The following is a 25,007-nucleotide window of genomic DNA, read 5'->3' on the forward strand; positions in this document are numbered from 1 at the left end:
ATAGGATACAAGTGATTAGTTCGATGATAGGATACCAGTGAACCTTGTTAGTCCTCAGTGATCCAATTAGTCCCAGTCAGGACACGAGACGAACTTTGTTCCAGCCATGCATAAGCGTGGCATGTCTCACTGTGCAGTGATTCAATTAATCCCAGTCAGCGAATTTGTTGTTTGTGTCTTTTCCAGCAAAATCTTGTCCAGCAAAATTTTATTCTAACGATCCCTCCTCTTGGTCCTGGAGCACGATTCATTTGCTCCCAGATGACCATCCTCGGTCCCCCTTTCGTCGGTGCTTACAGCCACTGGCTTATGTCCGGGGGTTCGGTTGTTCCTTCGACAGTGTCGTATTAGTGTTCTTCATCCCTTGGTAGCAGGTTGGTGTGTTCCTCCACGATAGAGGCGATCGGCATCACGGTTTTCATAGCAGTTTGGCAACACAACTTTATAAGGCTCAGCACACAACACATCAACATACAAATTACAACTATTATTATTATCCCTTGCATCATCCACGCTCCCCACCCGGTTTTCCCTAGCAACCAATCAAGCCACCCTGTGCTTGTGGGTTGATGGAGCTTCTTTATTTCTTCTTGGATATGATTTGCTAGGCTCGTGATATTCTCGGAGCTATCTGTGACATATGTACAGCAGTCTGTCCCGCTCAGGGCACAGGTGCCTCCTTGCGCCGCCAACAGATAATCTAGGGCTATCCTATTCTGTAAGGCGGTGGTCCGGATCGCCACCATTTCGGCACTCATTTCTCTCAGGGACTCAGCCGTATCGTCGGCTATTTGTTTGAGCACTGCTGCCATGTTTATGGATTCCCTTGCTATTTTTCCTGTTCCGTACCAGGGGAATGCTATAGCCCAGAATCTTTCGGTTTCCGTAATAGCTCTCTTAACACGCTTGGCTGGTTGCCATAATGACTGGTACCCGTAGTGGTGGGTTAGGGAGGATAAATAATGGATGTATGGTACTACATATCCTATATAGCATGACCCAGTCCAGGTTCGTGGAAGCCATGGATACGCCTTATATCCGCAAATGAAATAGGTATTATTATAGGCCTCAAATTTGTTCCAAAGTTGGTACATGATCCCAGGTATTCCCCTCCAGGGTAGATTGCTAGTCCGGTTTAGCACTTCGGATAAATTAAACATTCCCACGTAGGGCCATTCTAGGGCACCTGGTGGTTTAGTACTGGTTTTGGTTAAAGTGTAATTATACTTGCACTTACTCCATCCAACCACTAACCCTGTCTCATCATAGTTTACCAAGCAGACTTCCCCCTCTGCATTGTTTAGTTTTCCCCCTGTGCTGACTAATAGCTCTTCTGGATACCTTCGATTATCGTACTGGGGATGAAACCATCCTTTAAAGTTCGTGGGGTTATACCCTGCCTGTTTCCACTCATGTTCCAGCTGATCTGGATTCAAGCTAGTTTGGGTTTGTATGGTATCCTCCTTATTCCAGGTGGTATTAGAGTATAATAACCACCCTACCATCTCCTCTACCTTAAAGGGGATAGGCCTTAATGGGATTCCTGCCCCCGTATGGGTGGGCACATGGGCGCACACCCAGCAGGAGCTTTGGCCCATTTTTTCCGCATAGACATATGACATATACAGAAAGGTATTTACATGCAATCCTCTCTCTTTACGTAAATGGGGTACCGCGCTTCCCGTGACAATATGAAATAACACCATTACCCATAATACTCTAAACATGATTAATATATCACTACAGTCCAGTCTTTACAGGAATTTTATGACAAAGGGTATGCAGATCACCTGTAAAACAGATTCAGAAAGTAGCCAGTCAGTGGTCTTTATATACTTTCAATTGTGTCCAATGCTTCCATACTCCTTTACCCCTTATGTCTAGACAGGCACAGGTATCCCCACTGATTATGATTTCATATGGCCCACTCCATTTTGGGGCGAACCCTGGTTTGCTGGGCAAAGTTTTCACCATGACTTTACTACCCGCTGAGGGAACATAAGCCGTCATTGTGAGCTCTTGTGCCCAATCCTTGTCCTCCTGATTATCACGGACATTCTTTCGCATCTCCTTTAATTGAGTGCTAAGTTCCAGAACGTATCGTTTTAGTCTATCTTTTAAAGGGCCTACATCGGCCCCACCTGTTATGATGCCTTCTGGCAATTGCATCGCCCTTCCTGTCATCAATTCATAAGGGGTCAAGTCTGTCGTTCGGTTTTCAGTGGCTCGCAGCTTCATCAGGGTAATGGGCAATACTTCAGTCCAGGTTTTCCCCGACGTCTGCATTGCCTTTGCCAATGCATTTTTAAGGGTTCGGTTCATTCGTTCCACCATGCCCGAACTTTGAGGGTGGTATGGGATGTGGAATTTTTGTTTAATTCCCATTAATTGGCATACCGTTTTTATGACACTCCCGGTAAAGTGGGTACCTTGATCAGAGTCCATTTGAATTGGTATTCCCCACCTGGGGATTACTTCTTCAGCTAAGACTCTGGCAACCATCAAAGCGGTGCAATTTCACATGGGGAAAGCCTCTACCCAGCGGGTGAATTGGTCTATGACCACGAGGCAGTATGTTTTGCCGTGTGACGGTGGAAGGGGATCTGTGAAGTCTATTTGTATATGCTCCCAGGGCCCTCGTGGCCTTGGTTGATGTCCCATTTTGACCTTTATGGGTCGCCCGGGGTTATACTGCGCACAGGTGATACATCGATGGCAGTATAGAAACATAGAAACATAGAGATAGGAACAGGAGTAGGCCATTCGGCCCTTCGAGCCCGCTCCGCCATTCAATGAGATCATGGCTGATCTTCGTCTGAGATCATAGCTGATCTTACCAGTTCAGTACCCCGTCCCCGCCTTTTCTCCATAACCCTTAATCCCCTTAGCCTTCAGAAATATATCCAATTCTCTCGAAAATATTTATTGAATTAGCCTTCACAGCCCTCTGTGGCAGGGAATTCCACAGGCTCACCACTCTGAGTGAAGAAATTCTTCCTCATCTCTGTTTTAAATGATTTGCCCGCTATTTTTAGACTGTGGCCCCTGGTTCTGTGCTCCCCGGCCATTGGAAACATTCTCTCTGAATTCAGCCTGTCCAGACCTGCCATAATTTTATATGTTTCGATGAGATCCCCTCTCAATCTTCTAAACTCCAGTGAGTACAAGCCCAAACTATTTAATCTCTCTTCATAGGTCATTCCCGCCATTCCAGGTATCAGCCTGGTGAATCGCCGTTGCACTCTTTCCATGGCAAGAACATCCTTCCGCAGATGGGGCGACCAAAACTGTACACAATACTCCAGATGCGGTCTCACCAGCACCTTGTACAGCTGTAGTAAGGTATCCCTATTCCTATACTCGAACCCCCTTGATATGAAGGCCAACATACCATTTGCCTTCTTAATCGCCTGTTGCACCTGCATACTCTCCTTCAGTGACTGGTGCACAAGAACACCCAGGTCCCTCTGCACTTCCCCATCTCCCAATCTATTGCCATTTAGATAATAATCTACCCTCCTGTTTTTACCCCCAAAGTGGATAACCTCGCATTTATCCACATTATAGTGCATCTGCCACGTATCCGCCCATTCCCCCAACCTGTCCAAATCGCACTGTAGCCTCCTGACATCCTCATCAGAGCCCACCCCTCCTCCTAGTTTAGTGTCGTCAGCGAATTTGGAAATATTGCATCCAATTCCCTGATCCAGATCATTTATATATATTGTGAACAGCTGGGGTCCCAGGACAGATCCTTGCGGCACCCAGCTGGTCACTGCCTGCCACTCCGAAAACGAGCCGTTTATTCCAACTCTCTGTTTTCTATCCGCCAGCCAGTTCTCTATCCACGTTAATACTTTGCCCCCAATCCCATGAGCCTTAATTTTGCATGATAATCTTCTGTGTGGAACCTTATCGAAGGCTTTCTGGAAGTCAAGGTACACCACATCCACTGGCTCTCCCCCATCTATTTTACCAGTTACTTCCTCAAAAAATTCCAGCAGATTAGTCAAACACGATTTACCCTTTGTAAATCCATGTTGACTCTGTCCGATCCTTTCCCCATTTGTCAAGTGCTCCGCTATTTTATCCTTAATAATGGACTCTAGCATTTTGCCCACAACCGATGTAAGGCTTACTGGTCTATAATTCCCTGCTTTCTCTCTACCCCCCTTTTTAAATATTGGGGTAACATTAGCTACCCTCCAATCCACGGGTACTGTTCCCGAGTCAATGGAGTTCCGGAAGATGATCCTTAGAGCATCTGCTATCTCCAGGGCCACCTCCTTAAGTACCCTAGGATGTAGTTTATCAGGCCCCGGGGATTTGTCGGCCTTCAGTCCCCTCAACTTACCCAACACCTTATCCCTAGAGATACTAATTTCTGTCAGCTCCTCCCTCTCATTAGTCCCTATGTTTGCCAATATTCCTGGGAGGTTATTTGTGTCCTCCTTTGTGAATACAGAACCAAAGTATGAGTTTAATTGGTCTGCCATTTCCTTATTCTCCATTATATATTCTCCCGAATCGGACTGCAAGGGACCGACTTGGGATTTTACCAGTCTTTTCCTCCTGATATACCGATAAAAGCTTTTGTAGTCTGTCTTTATGTTTGCTGCAAGTTTACTTTCGTATTCTATTTTCCCCTTCCTGATTAATCCCTTTGTCCCCTTTTGCTGTATCCTGTACTGCCTCCAATCTTCCGGTCTGGTGCTTTTTTTTGCCAGTTGATATGCCCTTTTTTTGATTTTATGCTGTCCCTAATTTCCCTCGTTATCCACGGTTGAGTCACCTTTTTAGGTTTATTTTTATGCCAAACCGGTATAAACATGTTCTGGAATTCTTCCATTCTATCTTTGAATGCTTGCCATTGTCTATCCACTGTCAATCCCCCCAGAAACACCACCCAATCAATCTTACCCAATTCCCGTCTCATACCCTCGTAATTCCCTTTATTTAAGTTCTGGACCTTAGTCTCTGATTCAATTTCCTCACTCTCCATCTCGACTGAGAGCTCGATCATATTATGATCGCTCTGACCCAAGGGGCCTCGTACAAGAAGATTGCTGATAAGTCCCTTCTCATTGCACAATACCCAGTCTAAAATGGCCTGATCTCGAGTCGGCTCCTCGACATATTGGTCCAGATAACCGTCCCGAAAACATTCCAGGAATTCCTCCTCCTCAGAATTTTTACTAATTTGGGTAGTCCAATCAATATGTAAATTAAAGTCACCCATGATGACAGCTGTGCTCTTATCGCACGCTTCTCTAATTTCCCTTTTTATGCCTTCCCTCACCTCCATATTACTATTTGGAGGCCTATATATCACACCCACTAACGTTTTCCTCCCCTTGCTATTTATCATTTCTACCCATACAGATTCCGTTTCATCCGAGTTAATATCCTTCCTTTCCATTGCATTAATCCCCTCCTTTACCAGCAATGCTACGCCACCTCCCCTACCTTTTTGCCGATCCTTCCTAAATATTGTATATCCCTGGATGTTAAGTTCCCAGCCTTGCCCACCCTGCAGCCACGTTTCTGTAATCCCAATCAAATCATACTTGTTTACCTCTATTTCCACAACTAATTCATCCACCTTGTTCCTAATGCTTCTAGCATTAAGATACAAAGCCTTCAGGCTTGCTTTTTTCACACTCTCATTATGAATTAGTTTGGCCCTTTGTGTTTCTCTCCTTTGCTTATTGCTTCTCACCTTTCTACCATCTATTTCTGACTTCATATGACTTCCCTCTTTTCCACTACCTAGGTTCCCATCCCCCTGCCAAATTAGTTTAAATCCTCCCGAACCGCCCCAGAAAATATTACCCCGAGGACATCGGCTCCCTCACAGTTCAGGTGTAGACCGTCCCCTTGGTACAGGTCACTCCTCCCCAAGAACTGGTTCCAATGCCTCAAGAATTTAAATCCCTCTCCCTTGCACCACTGCTCAAGCCACGTATTTAGCTTATCTATCTTACTCTCTCTAAACTTATTAGCTCGTGGCACTGGTAGCAATCCAGAGATTACTACCTTTGAGGTCCTACTTTTCAATTTAGCTCCTAACTCCCTAAATTCAGCTTGTAGGACCTCCTCCCTCTTTTTACCTACATCGTTGGTACCTACATGTACCACGACAACTGGCTGATCCCCCTCCCCCTTCAGAATGCTCTGCACCCGCTCCGAGACATCCTTGACCCTTGCACCAGGGAGGCAACATACCATCTTGGAGTCTCGGTCTCAGAAACTCCTATCTATCCCCCTTACAATTGAATCCCCTATCACTATAGCCCTATCCCTCTTTTTCCCGCCCTTCTGTGCAGCAGAGCCAGTCATGGTGCCCTGAACCTGGCTGCTGGTGCCTTCCCCTGATAAGTCATCTCCCCCAACAGTACCCAAAACGGTAAACCTGTTTTGGAGGGAGATGACCGCAGGTGACTCCTGCACTACCTTCCTGCCTTTACCCTGCCTTTTGGTCACCCATTTACTGTCTGAGCTAGCCTTTACCTGCGGTGTGACCAACTCACTGAATGTGCTATCCACAACATCCTCAGCATCGCGTATGCTCCAGAGTGAGTCCATTCGCAGCTCCAGCGCCGCCATGCGGTCCGCTAGGAGCTGCAGCTGGACACACTTCCTGCACACATAGTTGTCAGGGACAGTGTCCCTGATTTCCCACATGGCACAGGAGGAGCATGACACGGGTCCGAGCTGCCCTTCCATGACTTAACCCTTACAATACCCTTTTATTTACTACGATTTAGCTTAATTATTGAATTCTACTTAGAATAAGTTTGTGAAAGTACTCACCAACCAGTCACCTACCTGTTTTCTGGTGTTGTATTTTCACTGCCGCCTCCTGTCCTGGAACCTTTTCCACCTAGGTTAGGCTCCTGAAATAAAATAAATTGAACCTACCTTTTCAACTTCCCCTAACCCCTAAAAGGTTAGAGGAGGTGGAAGGGTGGGAGACACTACACTGTAGTGTTTCGGGTTTTGCAACAGCTCCACCTATATAAGAGTTACTGGCCTCCTGCTCTCCCGACTGCACCAGCTGTGAAAGAAAAAGCCCGCGAAAGGTGAGCTTTTAAACTCACCAGTTACTGGCCTCCTGCTCTCCCGACTGTCCCAGCGATATCTCTTCCCATCCCCTTCCACCACCATTCTTTGCTGAGGCTTCCCATCATCGCTTCTCTCCCTGAGTGTACAAGCCCATGGTGGAGTTCTAATAGCGTATTTTGAATGCACTTGGGGGCCATTACCCTGTTATCCTTTCGCCAGACATTATCGCTTCCCCGCTTAGCGCCTTGTTCTTCCCACGTACCTTTTTCGACGTCGGGGGTGTCCTCATGGAGTTCGTCAATACTTATCTTGTCCTCGGAGCTGCTCACAGCGGCTATTGGTACTTCTTCAATCCTTTCTTGCTCTAGCACCCTTTGTGCTGCTTGGTCCGCAGCCTGGTTCCCCTGGTGATTTAACCAGTCTGGGCTAGTCTGGTCCGGTTCCCTCTGATGTGCCTTAATCTTAATTACTGCTACCTGTTGGAGTTTGTCGCTAGCTTCTAGGAGGGCTTCTATCCTCAGCTGGTGTTTTATGGGATTGCCTCCCGTAGTAATGAATCCCCTCCTACCCCATGCAGTCATATAATCGTGGACCACCCCAAAGGCATACCTACTATCTGTGTAAATGTTCACGATTTTATTCTCTGACAACTCTAGTGCCCTGGTGAGAGCCACTAGCTCTGCCACTTGGGCCGATAGGCCTCCATCAATCCATCCTGACTCTACAGTTTTTAATTCGCCATTAACCATCGCCCACCCTATTCGGGGCAGCCCATCTACATACTTGCGTGAACCATCTACGTACAACGTCTCTTCCGCTGTCACTAAAGGGGTGTCTTTTATCCTATCTTCATCCAGGTTCATATCTACGTCCCCACAGTTGTGGGGCTCCCCAGTTCCCAGTATTCCTTCTGCCGGGTTCTCCCCTGTGTCTCTAACAATGGTTACTGCTTTACTCGGAGGGAGGAGGACGGCCTCCCACTTGGCATGTCTCATGTTCGAGACGGATCTTAATTTCCCGGTATTCAGCATCTCTATCAGAGTGTGTTTAGTGTGCAATATAACGTTTCCTGTCATTACTATTGGCTCACTAACCTTTACTGCCCAAGCCGCACAATCCAATGCAGCTATGCACCGGGAGAGCCCTGTGACTACCAGTCCCTCCACTGTGGAATAGTAGGCGACGGGCCTTCTTTTATCCCCATGATCCTGTGTAACTACTGCTGTGTAAAACCCTTCTTCATTGTTGCAATGTATGTGGAAGTCCTTACTCATATCTGGCAGTCCTAGCCCTGGGGCTGATACTAGCTCAGACTTTAGTTGAGTATAAGCTTCCTCTTGTTCCGGTCCCCAATCTATCGGTTCCAACGCGTGTTTACCCCCTTTCACTAATCTTTGTATAGGTTCTGCTAATTTAGCGAACCCCGGGATAAAATTTCGACTGTAATTAAAGAGCCCCAGTACCTTCCTGTCTCCAAGTACTGTTACGGGTCTCGGCATGCCCTGGACAGCGTGTTTCCTGTCCTGTGGCATTTCTTTAAGTCCTTGGGAGATTAGATGTCCCAGGTATAGGACCTGAGTTTTTCCTATCTGTGCTTTTTTAGGGCTTACCTTGAGGCCAGCCGTCTCTAGGGCCCTTAGTACTAAATATAGGGTTGCCAGATGGTCTGCCTTCGTTTCCGAGGCTATTAGTATGTTGTCGACATACTGCAAAATAGTGCTTCCTTTAGGTACTTCTATCTGTTTTAGGATATCACTCATGACGCGGTGAAAAATAGCTGGGCTATTATGGAATCCCTGTGGCAATCGGGTCCACGTATATTGTTTATCCCCTACTGTGAATTCAAATTTCTCGTGATTCCGGATCTAATGGGAGTGCCCAGAATCCTTTAGCTATGTCTAAAACGGTGAATATCTTCTGTTCAGGGGATAGCCCATTCAAAATTGTTGAGGGGCTGGCAACGATGGGGTGTAATTTAGGAGTGACCCTGTTGAGGGCCGTATAGTCTATAATCAACCTATAGCTCCCATCAGGTTTCTCTACTGGCCATGTGGGGGAATTAGTAGTGCTCGTGGTTTCCCTCAGGATACCCCTTTCTACTAGCCCCTTCACTATGTCCACGACTGCCTTCCTGGCCTCCGCCTTTATTGGGTACTGACGGTGGGATTAGCCAATGTCCCGCCCCGGCTCACAGGAGCCATCTCGACTATTTCAACGTCCCCCTCGCCTGCAGGGCCTGTTGGTTCTGCACTGTAATATGGGGGAAGGGAGGTGGTGTCTGGACAAGTCCCCATTCGCCCCCCCTCCTATACCTTACACTCTAATTCCTTTATAATCTTTGCTTGACATTTCGCCTTTGTCTCTAGTTCCGTAACCATCTGTACTTTGTCTTGTGCAACTTTCTTTATTACGTTTACTTGTTCAATGAGTCCTGCTAGTTGGTGTACTAATAACACTCCTGCTTTCTTGGTTTTATCCTTTGTCTGTTTAGTCAACCAGCTTCTCTGGAGTTCTAAAGTCTGTGACACATCCCACCCGTCTTTCTGCATCTTCTTAATTAACGACTGTCGGTTTGTCATATAAGAATATGTGAGGGAGCCCGAAGGTCCCCTCTTAACTTCCTCACCTGACATCGCCGCTGCTTCACCGATCGTCCCTTCGTGTCTGGGATCTGTTCCTTAGAGAGCCCCCCTATTCTTTCCTTCCAAGAATACCCGAGCTTCTTGTCGCACTCTATGCCAGCGTTCTCAGAGGTCCGGGTTTGTCTTTCTCTCAAAACTGCCCGGACGTGTAACGCTTGCTTGTTGGACGGGGTTTCTACCCCTCCCCGGTGCCGGTTTACCTGATCAGGGTCCTACAACACCGACACTAATAATCTCCTAGTTCACTTAGCAACATGATATAATGCAGAAAAATGTTAACCATACTCGACTAGTATCACGACTTTAGAACACCTTGGAGTCTCGAGTCTCGGCACCTACTTCATGGTCCTGGCCTTCGCGTGGGGCATTTGCCCTCTTAACAACCGGCCTGAGGCTAGGTGTCTGAGACAAGTGTCCTCCTGATCCGAGGTTTTACTTAGTTACTATTACACAAGTACAAATACACACATACAAATCAAGTAGTGTCTCTTACCCACTCAGTCTGTGTCCCAGATTCGTTTTGGTGCTGCTTCGCCGTTCAGTCGCCTTGTCGAGTGTCTCTGATTTATGGCCGGTCAAAAATCTGACTACTCACCCTGGTCACTGATTCGTACGATTGTTCAGCTCCGTGGCGCCCTGCTCGCAGCGCCAATTTGTTGTAGGAAAAATGATTCCTCGGAAACTAGACTTTGAGTAAGAGAGACAACTTTATTAAATGACGGAGCTCTGGGAGAAGCGTCTGCAACCACGCGGTCTGCGAGAGCACCGTCTCCCCGATTGTAGTACGTGCCGAGCTTATATACAATTCCAAGAAGTTGGTTTTAGATCATTTACATTCATCCAATCAATTCGTTTATTAGCGCATATCGTTATTTTCCTCCAGTCAGGAGTTTACACACTTGTGTTGCCAATTCTGCCTCTTCAGATCTTCGTTCCGTCTTGTTCCCCGGCGGAATGTGATTAGTTCGATGATAGGATACCAGTGAACTTTGTTAGTCCTCAGTGATCTAATTAGTCCCAGTCAGGACACGAGACGAACTTTGTTCCAGCCATGCGTAAGCGTGGCATGTCTCACTGTGCAGAGATTCAATTAGTCCCAGTCAGCGAATTTGTTGTTTGTGTCTTTTCCAGCAAAATCTTGTCCAGCAAAATTTTATTCGAATGTTAGAACGGATTCTTTTACCCTCAGTCTGGTTCAGTAAACACTGAGTCGAACAACTGGAGAATTCAAACGATTTATTATCCGCGGAGTCTTACTCTGATATATCGACACCGACTCCTGCAAGAGTCTGCGAATCCAACAGAGCAAGCAATTTGCCATACCGTGTGCTACATTATTATACTTGCATTTGAGAAGACATTAACACATCGCACATTCTGAGCCAATCCTGAGCTGTGCACGTATACATTTAATTTGATTTCCTGGCCTGGCAGTTTGAAATAAAGAAGTCACATTTAACTGAATGGGTTACAGTTAAGTAAATATCCTGGTAATGTGCTCACGATCACCTAAACATTATGGTAATGCGTTTGCAATCATGGTAATGCGTTTTCTGATCGCCTATTGTCTGTATAACTTCTGCACACTGACTTATATTGTTCCTAACAGCAAGGTGTGACATTTGTGGGCGCCAGCCATATTAGCAGCCAAAGATCAGTTTAGCCTTTTTATTTTACTTCTTGCTGCCTTCGCAGTTTCTGGTTTCTATTTCCTTGACCTTGGTATTCTCACGAACACCCCACACTCCTCACTGTAACACTCTGATATACACCACACTCCTCACTGTAACTCTCTCATACACCCCACACCTCACTGTAAATACTGATATACCCCACACCCCTCACTGTAACAGATATACCCCACACCCCTCACTGCAAATCTCTGATATACACCACACTCCTCACTGTAAGTCTCTGATATACCTCACACCCCTCACTGTAACACTCTGATATATCCCACACTTTAATCCACTCTTACATATCCCAAACCTCTCACTGTAACAGATCGATAAACCCAACTCACCCCACTTTAACACACTGATGCACCCCACACCCCTCAATGTTACACTCTGATATAACCAAAACTGATCATTGTAAAACTCTTATATACCCCACAACCCTCACACTAAAATTCTGGTATACCTCACTACACTCTGATATATCCAGCACACCTCACTGAAACACTCAGATACAACCCACTCTCTTAAATACCATAAACCTCTCACTGTAACACACTGATATACCCCACATCCCTCACTATAACATTCTGATATACCCCACGCCCCTGAATTTATCACTGATATATCCCACGCCCCTCACTAACATCCTCGGATATACCCCACACTCCTCACTGTAACACTCTGATATACCCCACACCCCTCATTGTAAAACTCTGATATACCCCACACTCCTCACTGTAACACTGATATTCCCCACACTCCTCACTAACATTCTGATACACCCCACACTCCTCACTGTAACACTCTGATATACCGCACATGCCACACTGTAACACTCAGATATACCCTACACCCCTCACTGTAACACTCTGATATACCGCACATGCCACACTGTAACACTCAGATATACCCTACACCCCTCACTGTAACACTCAGATATACTCCAAACCACTCTCTGTAACACTCTTGTAAACCCACTCCCCTGACTGTAATAATCTTATGTACCCCACACACACCTTATTGTAACATAGATATACTCCACGTCCCTCACTGTAGCACACCGATATAGTCCACATCCCTCACTGTAACACTGATATACCCCACACCCCTGAATGTAACACGAATCTAACCCACACCCTCAGTGTAACACCCTGAGGTACTCTATCCCTCTCACAGAAACATTCTGATATAACCCACACGAATCACCATAACAATGTGATATACCCCACACCCCGCACTGTAACACTCTGATATACCCCACACCCCTCACTGTAACACTGATATACCCCACACTCCTCACTGTAACACTCCACACTCCTCACTGTAACACTCTGATATAACCCACACCCATCACTATAACAATCTGATATACCACACACCCCTCACTGTAACTCTCTGATACACCACACGCCACTCAATGTAACACCCTCGGATATACACCACCCCTCACTGTAACACTCTGTTATACCCCACATCCCTCAGTTGAAAACTGTGATATACCCCACGCCCCTCACTGTAACACTGATATACACCATACACCTCACTGCAACGCTCTGATATACCCCATACCCCTCTCTGTAACGCTGATATTCCCCACAGCATTCACTTTAACACTCTGATACACCCCTCACCTTAATCCTCTCTTAGTTATACCAAACCTCTCACTTTTAACACTCTGATTTACCCCACACCCTTCACTGTAACACTCTGATACACCCGACACCACTCACTGTGACACTCTGATAGACCCCTCACTTTAATCCTCACTTACATGTCCCAAACCCCTCTCAATAACACATCAATATACCCCACTCACCTCACATTAACACTCTGATATACCACTCACACCCCAATGTAACAATCTGATGTAAACCCAGACCCCTCACAGTAATACTCTGACAAACTCAACACCCCTCACTCTAACACTCTGGTATACCTCACTATACTCTGATATACCCAGCATCCCTCACTACAACACTCAGATACAACCCACTGACTTAAATACCACAAACCTCTCAATATAACATTCTGATATACCCTACACCTCTCATTGAAACTCTACTAGATATCGAACATCCCTCACTGTAACACGCTGATGATACATCCGACACCCCTCACTGAAACATTCTGATATAACCCACACCCATCAATATAACAATCCGATATTTCGCACACTCCTCACTGTAACACGCTGATACACCCCACGCCCCTCACTGTAACACCCTCTGACATACACCACACCCCTTAATGTAACACTCTGATATACCACAGACACCTCACTGTAACACTGTTATACGCCACATCCCTCAGTTGAAAATTGTGATATACCCCACACCCCTCACTTGTAATGCTCTGATATTCCCCACAGCATTCACTTTAACACTCTGATATACCCGTCACTTTAATCCTCTCTTAGGTATCCCAAACCTTTCACTCTGACCCTCGGATATATCCCACTCACCTCACTTTAACCCTCTGATATACCCCACACCCCTCAATGTAACACTCTGATATACCCCACACCCCTCAATATAACACTCTGATAAAACCCAGATCCCTCACTGTAAAACTCTGACATACACCACAACCCTCACTCTAACACTCTGGTATAACTCATTACACTCTGATATACCCAGCATCCCTCACTGAAACACACAGATAGACCCCACTCTCTTAAATACCACACACCTCTCACACTAACACACTGGTAAAACCCACAACACTCATTGTTCCCCACACCCATCATTATAACAATCTGATATACCCTTCACCCCTCACTGTACAACCCTGATATACACCATGCCCCTCACTGTAGCACTCTCGGTACACACCACCCCCTCACTGTAACCATCTATCAGTAAGAAAGTCTGTGACTACACAAACCGCTCTGGGTCCAGGTATATTGTGTATCAGTAAAACAGTCCGTGACTACACAAACCGCTCTGGGTCCAGGTATATTGTGTGTCAGTAAAACAGTCCGTGACTACACAAACCGCTCTGGGTCCAGGTATATTGTGTATCAGTAAAACAGGTTTATTAAGCATTAAACAGCCAGCACAAACAAGTAGTACTTAACAAGAAGATAGTCACAGTCTGATCGTTGAAACCCCGGCGTTCCTTCCGAGTGTCCGCGGCACAAGTCTCCTGATGTATCTTGCTGTGTTCCGTTGACCCATGCGCGCTTCCTTGGGATCTTGCTGTGTTCTGTTGACCGAAGCTCCTATCAATCTCTGGTTACACGGTGCGCTGCTTTCAATGTTCAAAACCTGTACCTTTATACCCTTTTCCCTCTCGTTTTGCCGACGTGGCAGTAATTGATCCTCTAACACCTGGTAAAAAGTCTTGCTCCCTCGTTAGCCATCTTATGACCTTGTTTGATCCTTCTGACTTTTTCTCCATGCATTACAAAGTGCCTTTATCTCAGATTTTTTGCATCTGTGTTCACTATGGAGAAGGACGATGTAGACATAAAAATCGGGCAGGGGGACTGTGATATACTTGAACATATTAGCATCAAGAGGGAGGAGGTACTAGCAGTTTTAGCAGGCTTAAAAGTGGATAAATCCCCAGGCCCGGACGAGATGTATCCCAGGCTGCTGTATGAGGCAAAGGAGGAGATTGCAGGGGCTTTGACACAAATTTTCAGAACCTCTCTGGCCACAGGGGATGTGCCAGAGGACTGGAGAACAGCTAACGTAGTACCATTATTCAAGAAGGGTAGTAGGGATAAACCAGGGAATAACAGGCCAGTGAGCCTAACATCAGTGGTAGGGAAATTATTGGAAAAAATTCTGAGGGACAGAATTAGTCTCCACTTGGAGAAGCAAGGATTAATCAGGGATAGCCAGCATGGCTTTGTCAAGGGAAGATCATGTCTGACCAATTTGATTGAATTTTTCAAGGGGGTGACTAGGTGTGTGGATGAGGGTAGTGCAGTGGATGTGGTATACATGGATTTCAGTAAGGCTTTCGATAAAGTCCCGCATAGGAGACGGGTCAAGAAGGTAAGTGCCCATGGGATCCAGGGTGCCTTGGCACATTGGATCCAAAACTGGCTTAGTGGCAGAAGGCAGAGGGTGATGGTCGAAGGTTGTTTTTGTGACTGGAAGCCTGTGTCCAGTGAGGTACCGCAGGGATCGGTGCTGGGTCCCTTGCTGTTTATGGTCTACATTATTGATTTGGATGTGAACGTAAAAGGTATGATCAGTAACTTCGCAGATGACACGAAAATTGGTGGGGTGGTAAATAGTGAGGAGGGTATCCTCAGTCTGCAGGACGATATAGATGGGTTGGTCAGATGGGCAGAACAGTGGCAAATGGAATTTAACCCTGAAAAGTGTGAGGTGATGCACAATGAATGGTAAGACCCTAGGAAAGACAGAGGATCAGAGGGGCCTTGGTGTGCATGTACATAGATCCCTGAAGGCAGCAGAACAGGTGGAGAAGGCGGTTAAAAAGGCATATGGGATACTTACCTTCATTAGCCGAGGCATAGAATATAAGAGCAGGGAGGTTATGATGGAGCTGTACAAAACGCTGGTAAGGCCACAGCTGGAGTACTGTGTGCAGTTCTGGTCGCCACACTATAGGAAGGATGTGATGGCTTTGGAGAGGGTGCACAGGAGATTCACCAGGATGGTACCTGGGCTGGAGGACTTCAGCTATGAAGAGAGTCTGGACAGGCTGGGGTTGTTTTCCTTGGAGCAGAGAAGGCGGAGGGGGGACCTGATTGAGGTGTACAAAATTATGAGGGGCATAGATAGGGTGGATACAAAGGAACTTTTCCCCTTAGTAGAGGGGTCAATAACCAGGGGGCATAGATTCAAGGTAAGGGGCAGGAGGTTTAGAGGGGATTTGAGGAAGAACTTTTTCACCCAGAGGGTGGTTGGAATCTGGAACTCACTGCCTGAAAGGGTGGTAGAGGCAGGAACCCTCACAACATTCAAGAAGCATTTAGATGAGCACTTGAAACGCCATAGCATACAAGGCTACGGACCAAATGCTGGGAAATGGGATTAGACAGGGCTTGATGGCCGGCGCGGACGTGATGTGCCGAAGGGCCTCTCTCTGCTGTATGACTCTATGTTCACTTTTCACACAAAACTTCCTAGAATGTTGACAAAACAGTCGGTCCATCCGATAGCTGGACCAATGAAGGACGTCTCCAACTCTTATCTATCTCTCTAGTTTTTATCTCTTTAAACATAATATTGCTGAATTCCTCGTCTCCATAAACTTAGCACAACATTCCATTACTTCAGTAATTTTAAACAGAGGTTTTAGTCAGGTTGGCATAATCCCATCCTGCTTTGCTCTCAGCCATTCTCCATTTTATGCAGGCTTTTAGGGTCTAACATACAATTGCACATATTATAGTTATATAAAAATGGTTATCGAATCTTAATAATGTTTACTAAATCCTACAGGTACACCCTATCCTACAGATCCCTACCTTGAGGGCGAAGCATTTGCCGACCCCTCAAAACTAAAATCTTACATATGGATTATTTTTCTTCCGTTTATGTAACTCTAACATGTTCTGGGCTGTGATCATATTTAAATGTGATTGGGCATTGGACTTTAGGTGTTTCAGGTAGCAGGTGTAGAATAGTAAGCACATCATTACCACAAGTTGGGATATGACCAGTACATGGGAAATTATCCTAATCCAATGAGGAATTTCCATGCTTGTCCCTATGTTGTCTTATTAGTCCTAACAATTTTTGACTCCCTACCTTGTGACATGTGTGTTTAACTGGGTAGATCTTAAACAAACTTCTGATCTTACATAGTTCAAAGTTTTACTCCATGGGTTACATATCTCAAATACAAAATCATTACAAGTTGAAGAACAACCAGAGCGTGTGAAATAATACAAGCCTAAGGGCATGCTGATGTATTAAGCCCAATATCCCACCAGTGTGTGTTGTCCCTTATGCTTTCAATTTCAATATCTATTCTCCAGTTGTCTTGCTCCAAAACATAAAAATGCTTTAGGGAGGAGTTCAGTCGTATCATGAGCTCACTGAAACCCTCAAACAATAGGGGAATGTCGGGTCTGAATTGTGCCACATAACTGTGCAGCTCGTACTTAAAAACGTGTTGGTTGATGGGCCAGGTCCTGTTAGACCCGTAAACCATGGTAGTTGTGGTGGTAGTGACACAGGAGGCACCACCAAAATCACCTCATACTGGATTCGTACTGGTTTTTCCCATGCTCTGTTACCTACAAAACATAATTATTACAGTCACAGTTAAATTCAGTCTTACAATCATTTCAAGCGACATTACAGTTTCACATCTACTTCCTGATCTTCCAAGTCGAGATCCTTTCTCCCTTCCGTTTTTCAAAATAGCGGCCACGGGATCTTTTACACCCACCTGAGAGGGCAGCGATTTAACGTCACATCCGAAAGATGGCACCTCTGACAGAGCAGCTCTCCCTCAGTACTGCCCTGGAGTGTCAGCCTAGATTACGTGCTCAAGTCTCCAGAGTGGGACTCAAACTCACGACCTTCTGACTCTAGAGGTGAGAGTGTCGCCCACTGAGCCGAGGCTGACCCCTCTTAAACTCCAGCCTAGTTACTGGGGTTATCAGCATCTTCAAACTGCCTCCCCCCCCACCACCCCCCCAACCCCGTAATTGCCATTATTAACACAGAACAGTCCTTCATGTAATTAACAGCAGAATGGGACCAGTGTGCTCAGGTGTGAACTCATTGGTGTCTCAGCAGCTCAGATGAACTGGTGAATCCCTTTTCACACACTGAGCAAGTGAACGGCCTCTCCCCGGTGTGCCGTCGCTGGTGTCTCACCAGGGTCGATGACTCACCAAACCTCTTCCCGCAGTGAGAGCAGCTGAACGGCCTCTCCCCGGTGTGGATGCGTCGATGCATCTTCAGGTTCTTGGAGCATTTGAAACTCTTGTCGCAGTCGGAACATTTAAACGGCCTCTCGTCAGTGTGAACCAGCTGGTGCCGCCGCAGAGAGCAGGGACGACTGAAACCTTTCCCGCACTTGGAGCAGGTGAACGGCCACTCGTCAGTGTGAACTCGCTGGTGTTCCCGTAGAGAGGCGGAATGTGTGAATCCTTTCCCGCACTCGGAGCAGGTGAACGGCCTCTCGTCAGTGTGAACTCGCTGGTGTTCCCGTAGAGAGGCGGAATGTGTGAATCCTTTCCCGCACTCGGAGCAGGAGAACAGCCTCTCGTCAGTGTGAACTCGCTGGTGTATCAGCAGAGAGTCGGAACGTGTGAATCTTTTCCCGCACTCGGAGCAGGAGAACGGCCTCTCGTCAGTGTGAACTCGCTGGTGCAGCCACAGAGAGGAGTGACGAGTGAATCCTTTCCCGCACTCGGAGCAGGGGAACGGCCTCTCGTCAGTGTGAACTCGCTGGTGTATCAGCAGAAAGTCGGAACGTGTGAATCCTTTCCCACACTCGGAGCAGGAGAATGGCCTCTCGTCAGTGTGAATCAGCTGCTGTTCCCGCAGAGAGGAGGGACGAGTGAATCCTTTCCCGCACTCGGAGCAGGTGAACGGCCTCTCGTCAGTGTGAACAAGCTGGTGTATCCGCAGAGAGGAGGGACAATTGAATCCTTTCCCGCACTCGGAGCAGGAGAACGGCCTCTCGTCAGTGTGAACCAGCTGGTGTATCAGCAGGGCGTAGGAGAGAGTGAATCCCTTCCCACACACTGAGCAGGTGAACGGCCTCTCCCCGGTGTGAACTCGCTGGTGCTGTATCAGGTCGCTGGACCTTCTGAAGCTCTTCTTGCAGTCGGAGCACTGAAAAGGTCTCTCATCGGTGTGAACACGCTCGTGTATCAACAGGTTCCAAGACTGTTTAAACCTCTTTTCACAGTGAGAGCAGGCGAACGGCCTCTCCCCGGTGTGAACTCGCCGGTGTCTCAGCAGGGCGGATTGTTCAGCGAATTCCTTCCCGCACACGGAGCAGGCGAACGGCTTCTCCCCGGTGTGAACTCGCTGGTGTCTCAGCAGGGCGGATTGTTGAGTGAATCCCTTCCCACACACGGAGCAGGCGAACGGCTTCTCCCCGGTGTGAACTCGCTGGTGTCTCAGCAGGGCGGATTGTTGAGTGAATCCCTTCCCACACACGGAGCAGGCGAACGGCTTCTCCCCGGTGTGAACTCGCTGGTGTCTCAGCAGGGCGGATTGTTGAGTGAATCCCTTCCCACACATGGAGCAGGTGAACGGCCATTTCATGGAGTGACTGCGTTGATGAGTCTCCAGCTCGGAGAGGCAACTGAATCCCTTCCCGCATTCCCGACATTTGCACAGACTCTCCTCGCTTTGCTTACACTTGTGCCTCCCCAGGCAGCACCTTCGGTTGAATCCACGTCCACACACAAGACACGTGTGCAGTTTGCCCGCATTCTGATTGCTGCTTTCCGCTTCCATATGTCGATGATATTCAGGTCCTGATGAATCCAGTGACTCTGTCAGATCTTCGCGTGAAGTTTGCGTTAAGCTGCCCGTCTGCAATTCCTCCCCTTGCAAGAGACGGTAAAACAGGTTTATATAAGTAATTAATGTAAATACAGGAGAGAAAATAAAGAAAGACTGGCCTTTACACAGCGCATTTCACAATCAACGGTTTTACAGCCAATGAAGTACTTTTTGAAGTGTAGTCGCTGTTGTAATGTGGGAAACACTGCAGCCAATTTGCATGATACATAATGGCCAGGACACCAGGGATAACTCTCCTGCCCTTCTTCGAAATAGTGGGATCGTTTATGTCCACCTGAATGTCTCATCCGAAAGAGGGCCCTCCGACAGTGCGGCGCTCCCTCAGTACTGCCCCTCCGACAGTGTGGCGCTCCCTCAGTACCGCCCCTCCATCAGTGTGGTGCTGCCTCAGTACCGCCCCTCCGACAGGGCTGCGCCCCCTAAGCACCGCTCCTTCGGCACTGTCCCGGAGTGTCAGCCTAGGTTTATGTGCTCGAGTCCCTGGAGTGGGGTCTTTGAACCCACAACTTTCTGACTCAGAGACGAGGGTGCTCCCAATGGAGCCACTGGCTGGCTCTCAAGGTCTTTCACATCCTTGCTAAAGTGCGGTGGCCGGGGGAATTGTCACTGTCCCTTTAATCAGAAGACAACGAGGGGGGGAGGAAGTCCCTTCAAATATGGAGGGGGGTGGGTGTCCCTTTAAATGTGGAGAGGCGGGGCCACGCATGCTCATTGGGCCCCCCCACGAATGCGAGGTTATCCACTTTGGTGGCAAAAACAGGAAGGCAGATTATTATCTGAATGGCAATAGATTGGGAGAAGGGGAAGTGCAAAGAGACCTGGTTGTCCTTGTGCACCAATCGCTGAAGGTAAGCATGCAGGTGCAGCAGGCGAATAAGAAGGCAAATGTTATGTTGGCCTTCGTAGCGAGAGGGTTCGAGTACAGGAACAAGGATGTCTTGCTGCAGTTGTACAGGGCCTTGATGAGACAACACCTTGAGTATTGTGTGCAGTTTTGGTCGCCTTATCGGAGGAAGGATGTTCTTGCAATGGAGGGAGTGCAGCGAAGATTCACCAAACTGATACCTGGGATGGCAGGAATGACGTATGAGGAGAGATTGGGTCGATTGGGCTTGTACTCGCTGGAGTTTAGAAGAATGAGAGGGGATCTCATTGAAACTTATAAAATTCTAACATGACTAGACAGACTAGATGCAGGGAGGATGTTCCTGATGGTTGTGGGTTCCAGAACCAGGGGTCGCATAGAAACATAGAAGATAGGAGCAGGAGTAGGCCATTCGGCCCCTCGAGCCTGCTCCGCCATTCAATGAGATCATGTAGAATGCAAAAATAAGGTAACAACTCGCTCCGCATGGCCAAGGACCCTGCCAATCTAAAATGGAGGACCCTGTTAGCTTAAAATGGTGGTGCAATGTCGACATCGCTGAGTCACTTGCATATTGTGAGAGATGATCATGTTAATTCAAGAAACTGAAGGCAGCAGGAAGTAAAATGCTAATATGGCTGGCACCCACGATGTCACACCTTGCTGGTGGAACAATGTAGGGTGGAGTGCAAAGGGTATACTGACAATAGGCGATCCGAAAACACATTACCATGCATTACCATAATGATTAGGTGATCGTGAAACCATTACCTGCATATTTTCTATATTATAAACCATTCAGTGAACTGTGACTTCTTTATTTCAAACTGCCAGGCCAGGACATCACTTTAAACTGTGTACGTGCCTCGCTCGGGATTGGTGTAGAATGTACGATGTGTTAATGTCTTTTCAAAAGTAAAGTATAATAATGTGACCCACTGTATGAAAGATTGCTTGCTCTGGTGGAACCTGTCGAGACTCTGCTGGAGTCAGAACGGTGCTGTATCAGAGTAAGTCTCCCGGGACAACAGAATAAAACAACTGTTGAACTAAACCAGTATTCGACTCAGTGTTTGTACTGAACCAGATTGAGGACCAAAAAAATCCGTTTCAACATTTGGTGTCAGAAGTGGGATCTCAACGGACGATCACCGAGAATTCGCGAAATTAAGAGCCGAACTAGTTTTGGACGTGAGAGGAGGAAATGGGCCCCCGGAGTGAGTATGTTTAAATTTACCACTTCGGTTTTCCTCTGATCCGTAAGTCCGATAAAAGTTTTGCCACTCGCTAATTCTTCTGTGGTGTCCCGACGAGATCTGGGTCAATCTGGCGAATACTGTGTAAACTTAGGAAATAAGTATCCAAGTCGGGTAAAGCGCCGGCCTCGTATTTCACTTGGCCCGCTCAGGCTCCGATTGGACTAAAAAGTAGATAAGTGATTTTAAAGAAAGAGAAAAGGAATACTTGAAAGAAAGTAAAAAGAGAGAGTCGGGGACTCTAGAGCTATAGCAACTTGTACTCGGGGAGTGCAAGATAAGGGTCGTATAAGTAGAATAATTAGGCTAAGAATACCTGTACCAGGCGGTGACAGAGGCTAAATTTACGATTTGAATAATTAGGCTAAGAATACCTGTACCAGGCGGTGACAGAGGCTAAAATTACTATTTGACTATAGACGACTCACTGTTTTTGTTAAGTCTAAGTATTGTAAGTATTGTAGTGTTGCGTTTCATTTTGTGTGCCGGTATCCGTGAAATATATAAGACACGTGCAAAAAGTAACTCGAATCCTGAAAAAGAACCCTTAGTGTAAGAGAACCATGGGTAATTACCTAGATACCACAAGTGATGAGGGCAGTGCCTTACAAACCTTATGTGACCAATACCCGGACAAAGCCCAACAATTGAGACAACTCTCAGGGGGTTTAAATAAAAAGTTAGGCAGCGAACAATGGCCACTAGGGGGTCCCAAAAGCTTAGAAACGGTTAAACAAGCTCAAGAAATGATTTGGAAAAAGAACATGGGAAGTAAGACTAAGAAACTAATTGGACTCTGGCGACAGTGCTGCCAAGAAATTAAAGACAGTTCCCTATTAGCCAGCTGGCAAGAGAATGCTGTTAAGTTAGGAATAAAGCTAACTGAAGGAGGGAATCCTAAACCCATTGAAATACTTAAGAAAGAATGTGCACATGAGAAAAGGTCAAAATCTGAAATGGCGCCAGATAAAAAGGATAAAAATGAACTACGTAGCTCAATGGTTGGCCTTAGGTTGACGGAGACGGAACGGATGAGGACTTAAACAATTGGACAATTAGAACTCCTACCGCGCCACCTCCTCAGCCACCCCAATATAATAACATTTATCCCGACCTACCTCTTACAAATCAGACTGGCTTGATCCCTATTACGTCCGTTACCAGTCCACCGACACCCTCCCTTACTGTCCCAAGTCACTCCCCAATCACGCCGATTTCTGATGTTTATATAGACCCTGTTGCTTGTCGAACCCGATCGAAAGATCCAACAAATCCCAGGAAAGACGTGAAACCGGGGAATACCCCTAGTCTGAATTGGCAGAAGAAGAAACGTAGACCCAGACAATTAGTACAACATAAACCAGCAAAAGCAGATGACACTGACTCATGTAGTGACTTTACTGATTCTGAAGACAACCTTTCACCCTTAAACAGTTCCGACTCAGAACCCGAAATTAGCCTTACTAAACCAAAACGAACGCCCAGAAATCTGCTGGTAAGAACAATGCCAAACCCAAATGCAGCGGCTGCCGCAGCCAACCCCACCATAGATGTATTTTTCCCTTGGAAACCGAATGAGATAATGGCTATCCTAACCGGTATGCCAGACAGGAAAAAGGCGCCGGCTAGGTTTGTGGACTTTCTTCGAACCACGATACAGGTGTACAATGCAGACCCCCGAGATCTATGGGCTTTGATTCAACAAGTTTTAACTCCTTCCGAACACACTAGATTTTTGGAACGCCTGACTCACCCTAATCATGCCGCTTTAGAGACCGCCCACGCCCTCACAGCTGATAGGGAGCGACGCATGTTTGCAGCACTCAATGCTACACTCCAAAAACCTATCAATATATCTAATGTCCTAGATACTAAGCCAAAGAAAGATGAGGGACCTGAGGAATTTTTGGAAAGATTCTGTGAGGTTTATCAGGGACAGTCAGGGGACACCAATTACCAAGCAGGAGCCAATTCACCCCAATTCTGCGCCATTCTGATGAACTGTCTCCCGGCTGCTGTGGCGACAGCCGTTAAAACCAATAATATGAACTGGGCAGAAAATACTCCAACTCAAATGGCTCGAGCCGTAAAGTATCATTGGAAAGAGGGTAAAGGTTTGGAGAACCAACCCCAGAAGACAGTAAAAACAGAATATGTCGTGAAGGAAGTCCCAATTCAACCACACACGATAGACAAGACAGGGTATCAGATGGAACCTCAATACTGTAACCCTGGAGGGGTAGACTCTCAGAATTATGGATATTACCCTCATCCAAACGGCTTCAATGCTACTGCATACGGCCAACCCTACGCCACTCCACAACAGAATTACGGAGGTAGAGGAAGGGGTAGAGGACAAGGACGGGGATACCAAGGTCAAAGACAAGGGCAGTGTTATAACTGTGGAAAGGATGGACATTGGGTCAGAGACTGCCCATCCTTAGCCTCTGGAGACCCACCTAGGAGAGGCAGGGGGGGATGGAGGAGGACCTAGAGGCAGGGGAGGATATACCAATTTCTCCCAGAATAATCCATTCCCACAGAATTGACTAGCTAATCTAGTGACCAGCAGTTCACAGTCGGCCCAAGAACCCTTATTAATGTTGCAAATCCAGGATCAATGGTACCCCTTTTTAGTAGACACTGGAGCCGCCATGTCCTCTGTCCAATCGGACCTTAAACTTCCCCGATCCAACAAGACCCAGGAATTATCAGGCTTCCAAGGTCAAAGGACCAAGTATGCTATGTCAGAACCAGTTCAGGTGACCTACAAAAATCAATCTGCAACCCACCAATTTGTAATAACTACCGGCTTGGACTGCAATTTAATGGCCAGAGACTTACTATGTGCATTCCAACTCAAACTTGATTGTGGTGATGAAGGAATAGCAATAGGACATTGGGCAAATAAAAGGCAATGTTATGTTTCGACTACACCTCAATGGTGGTCACTCGACCTCAATGCATCCTCCTATCATGTGACACTGGCATATGATCGAAGTGGAAAGGATAGGACC

At 46.8% G+C, this 25,007-nt stretch overlaps 1 pseudogene; it reads left to right on the forward strand.

Annotated features, from left to right (window-relative positions):
* Positions 1-19,229, forward strand: part of LOC147085189 (putative G protein-coupled receptor 139) — a 46,339-nt pseudogene extending 27,110 nt beyond the window's left edge.
* Positions 19,230-25,007: the final 5,778 nt, after the last annotated feature.

Source organism: Somniosus microcephalus, unplaced genomic scaffold, assembly GCF_052327205.1.
Source record: "Somniosus microcephalus isolate GS21.2 unplaced genomic scaffold, FLI_Smic_1.0 unresolved_chr9, whole genome shotgun sequence".
Classification (NCBI taxonomy): domain Eukaryota; kingdom Metazoa; phylum Chordata; class Chondrichthyes; order Squaliformes; family Somniosidae; genus Somniosus; species Somniosus microcephalus.